The sequence below is a fragment of the Camelina sativa genome, chromosome 4, assembly GCF_000633955.1.
Source record: "Camelina sativa cultivar DH55 chromosome 4, Cs, whole genome shotgun sequence".
NCBI lineage: Eukaryota > Viridiplantae > Streptophyta > Magnoliopsida > Brassicales > Brassicaceae > Camelina > Camelina sativa.
The window spans coordinates 7,238,050-7,242,602 of NC_025688.1; the positions used below are offsets into that span (position 1 = coordinate 7,238,050).

General features: G+C 33.6%; 1 long non-coding RNA gene across 7 annotated transcripts; it reads left to right on the forward strand.

The window, feature by feature from the left end:
* On the forward strand, nucleotides 869-3,851 carry LOC104780038. Of its 7 annotated transcripts, none has more exons than XR_766629.2 (6): nucleotides 869-1,911; nucleotides 2,028-2,252; nucleotides 2,761-2,833; nucleotides 3,142-3,180; nucleotides 3,295-3,353; nucleotides 3,618-3,851. It is a non-coding gene; the product is annotated as an uncharacterized LOC104780038 (long non-coding RNA). The 7 variants fall into 7 exon arrangements; XR_766628.2 differs by having other exon boundaries at nucleotides 3,621-3,851; XR_766633.2 differs by lacking the exon at nucleotides 3,618-3,851 and having other exon boundaries at nucleotides 869-1,780; nucleotides 1,871-1,911; nucleotides 3,295-3,511.

Here is a 4,553-nt window from a genome sequence, read left to right on the forward strand (position 1 = left end):
CCCTTGCAAAAAAAAAAAAAAAACAGGGAAGGAGGGATCGTTGACAGTACATGAGTAGGTAGTCTAGTCATATTTCAACCAAACAAGTAGAAGATCCCTGAACTTTCGTCTCTTCTGCTTTGTTTACAAAATTGATTTAGTTTAATCCCCAATTGCTCAAGGTATAAACCCTATGTCGATGTGGCATCGTCTCATCCATCCAAGTCATTAAGGAGATAATCACATGTACCTTCTTCCTTTTCTTGAATCTTCTTATATCTTCATACTTCACTCTAGTTAGAAATATACTCATTGATTAACATTAGAATTTAGAGTTTTTAGTTTAAATTACGGTCTTTGTACGGTTGATTACCTGTAAACCCGTTCTTGGCTTTAATGTTGATTGATTAGGGTCTCAGTCTATTTTTGGTGTTACTGTTCATTGCATGTTAAGATGGAAGTTACTTTCATATATTACTTTTTTTTGTCTTAATATTTTCATTGGGATTATCATCATCTCCAAATCCAGATAACAAAGACATATACATATGTACATGTGTATATCACCAAGAAGAAGAATTTATGATTCCATACTCGAATCAAAGGGGCAAGAGGAAATAAACAAAAAAGGATACTCCCCACAAGGTTAGATATATCGTCTCATTTCACAAGACTAGAGAACACATATGAAAAATGTGTATGCATTCACTAGTAAAACATGTTCATCTAGCTACGGAAAGAGTTGTAGCAAACTATAACCACAGAAAGTTGCAAATTAGTGACAAAGTATTAGTTAATATAATTTGTAGCTAATTAGTTACCAAGTGTAACTATATAGTAACAAATAACAACATATATATAATTTGTAGAAAAATGTTACATATTTAGTGACATAAAATATTGTAACACTATGACACACAACGCTAAATGTAGCAAATTTGCAGAATTTTTCTTCACAACACTAAACACTTGAAACATTTTTCTTTGTTCGAGCATCAGTGACCTAAATTTTTCTTTTCCCCCAAATTAAAATTAGAAGAGTAACGAAGAATTGGAAGAGGCGGATCTGGATGAGACGATGGGCTGGAACTCCTATGCAAAAATTGGTTCAACAAAGAAGTGGAAGAGGCGGATCTGGATGAACACGACGGTCCGTCCTACTGCAATCCCGCCGGTCTCCATCGTTCTTCGTCACGTGCTAGAGTTCTCTCCATCGCTCGGGGCCGTGTCCCTTGCTCCGTCATCGTAACACCAGCCATAGACGTAATCTTCTTCTTCTTCTCTCTGGTTTTCAATTAATTAAATCATATGGGTTTCGTAAAGTCTTGATCTTTGATTTGTAAAGTTTCTTTAATGGAGGAGCAGTCACATCAATTGTAGAGAGACTATCGATCAGGTTAATTTACTTAAGCCATATCTTTCTCTTTCTTTCTTCTTCTTCTCCGATTTGAGTATATCGGCGATGGAGACGAGAACCCGGCGATTGTAGTGGCCAATCGTGAAAGAGATCGAGAGCTTTTGACTCCCGTCGCTGATTTCGGCGACAAAGACGATGGTTCTTCTTCAAGCCTTCTTCTTCTTCTTCTTCTTCTTCGCATCAATCCAGCCACGAGGTGTAGTTTTTCTTTTCACCTGATCTATATGAAGTATTGTTATATGTTTTCTCATTTCAAGATTCATGTGAAATTAAAAGTAGAACTGGATTGATATTAAGCTCTTAGTTCGTTTGAAGATTAGGATACCAAACCAATCGATTCTAGAAAACAGCTTAAAAAGGGAGTATCTTGACCTCGAAGCTAAGGTAAATGGCTTTAAAAAAAGAGACATCTAGACAACTTTTCTGAACGTGCATAATAAAGCAGAACATTCCTAAGCTTGATTCCAACTGCAGAGCCAAAAGCCATTCTATTCACAGACATAAGGTATCTCCAGGTAAAGTTACAAAAAGCATGCCTGTTCTCTTTTAGAAGTTGAATTTGAGACTGTAAATGCACTTTTATTATGAGTAACACTTATTTACTCTGTCCTGGTTTGGTGTTCGGATCCAGGAAAGACGATAAAAGAGTGAAAGAACTATTTGAGGCATTGGACAAATAGGCATTGTGGATATGTCAGAACAGTTGATCTAGGGTATAATAATTAATCTCAAGTTAATATTAAATTTTGTTATGTTGTTGGTGTAGGAGCTGATGGAGGAAGAGGAGAGTATATCTTATTTACTACTATCTAACAAAAATGTGTCCGAGTTCCAAAGTATACCATAAAAGGATATTGTACGTTAATTTTCTTTCTTCTTTTTGAATTTATTAATATGAAATATGATCAAGTGTAGATAATTTTATGGCCACCCAATAAGTTTTGTATATACTCTTTCCCGGCAACATTTTTTTGGTTTTTCTTCGCCGTAGATTAGAATTACTTATATATTTATTTTATTTTTCATTCTTGTTCCTATGTGATAACTATGTTTTTCTAAGTAAAGGATTACCATCAATGCATGATGACTATGATTCATGTTCTGCCTTGAAAATATTTTCCTAGACAAAAAAAAATTATGAGTGCAATTGTTCTTGTGCATGTTATATTGGTTCAAAATTTGAATGGGATGTGCATTCACTGTGTCAGTATGTTCAATATGGATATATAAATGCATTTGTTACCTCACACAAAACAATGTGTTTATTGCTTCTTATTGAACGCACTAAGAAAAAAGTGTTTGAAACTTTTTTCTTAGATAGAATTCTCAAGTCATGACCATTTTCCTCTTTCTCTCTCTCTCAGATCACTGGCAGCTCCAACTCGGTTTCTAAATCATCTGCCATGAATTCACAGGCTTGTGTACTTCAGCTCAAAGGTATACACAAAACCACACAAATCTTTGACAAATCTGTTTGGTGTTGTTCTTTGTTATTGAATTCGATTTGTTTTTTGATTTGTTCAGATCTTTGTAAGCATCCTGTAGATCGTGATTTGATTCTTCGACAAAATTTATATATTTTTTCGAAAGGGTTTCTCTGAATCTGTCTAAGTAGTAGTTTTGATGCTGTATAAGGATTTACTTCATGTGTGTCATTTATCCTCTGTAGCTATTCTTGTGAATATGGTTATTGTCTTATGTTCTAACGCTGGTACTTTTGGTCATTTTGCTTTTGTGCGGTTTAGGTCTTGAGATAAGCAGAGGAAAGATGCGTTGAAAATTTGGTTAGTGAATATCTTCCTTTACTTTACCACAAAATCACCTTAGTATTGTATTAATGAGTTGAAAGTATTGTATTATTTTTGATCAACTTCACATTCTTGTGGATTTTATCTCAGTTTGTCAAGTGGAATCCAAGAAGATAACAACATACAATAAAACTCTCTTCTCCATTGAGGTATCTACTAATATGTTTGAAACTGTTTGTAACAAAACCTTGTAAATAATTGTAACATTTCGTAACAATTAGCTTTATTTTTTTGGTATCAAAATTGTAACAATTTGCGACGAACTGGTAGAATGGGAACGTTGCAGCGACCAAATAGTTACAAATTTTATTGGTGTCAAATATGTTGCAATTTTTTTCCCTACGGATTTCTTGTTATTCCTATAAATTTATTCGTAATTATACAACTTTTTTTAACTAGTGATTTATTGCTAGAAGGATTTCGCATGTCCTACAAAGTCACGAACTACAAAATTATGGAATCATCTGCAAATATGTAAGCGGTACAAGACATGGGTAGATGTGCAAAATACGACTAAGAGTCAACATGTTATTAACAACAATGAGCAGAATCTGAAGATTGCAAAGGTTCATTAGGGTGGCTCGAGAGAAGCAGCAAATGAGATTCTAGTGATAGGGAAGTTGGAATTTAAACATTTCTACAATAAGATTGGCTATCATTATATCTATATATGTTTGCTTATATTTGCTATTTGAACATAATGTATATTATATAAGATAAGAAGTTTTTTTTCTAACTTTGCTTAACAATGCGATATTTGATTATCTATTTTTGTGACACATGTCATTCTCATTAATGTAAAATTTAACATTTAATTTTTTAATTTGACTTTATTTTATTTGTATCTTATATAGTATATAGTTTGTTAAAAAAAAAATTGTTTAGTTTGCTTTTGATATATTTTTTACATTGTTACAAAAATATATCTCTTCCACTTTTTAGTTTTAACATCTAATATATTTCATAATGAAATCATACACCAAATAACGTTAAAAAAAAAAATTGATCAACACAACTAAAAGAATATAAACAAATGAAACCAAATTAATTTATACCAATAAAAATATGTAAATGGTTTCATACTGTAACATCGATGAACCGATTGTAGATTTTCGGTAAAGGTGTCGATCGACATTAGTGGTGGAGGGAGTTCAACGACAAGTACTTTCCACAGGAGGCACATAAACGCATGAAGGCATGGTTCTTGGTGTTTACCCAACAGAACCATATTGTGTGTGAGCTGGATGCAGAGTTTGGTCGGCTTATGGTATATGCAGGCTGGACTTTGGAGCCAGAGAGTCGGCTAAGGTGCGGAGATTCCTGTTGGCTCTTTGCGAAGACCTGTGGAC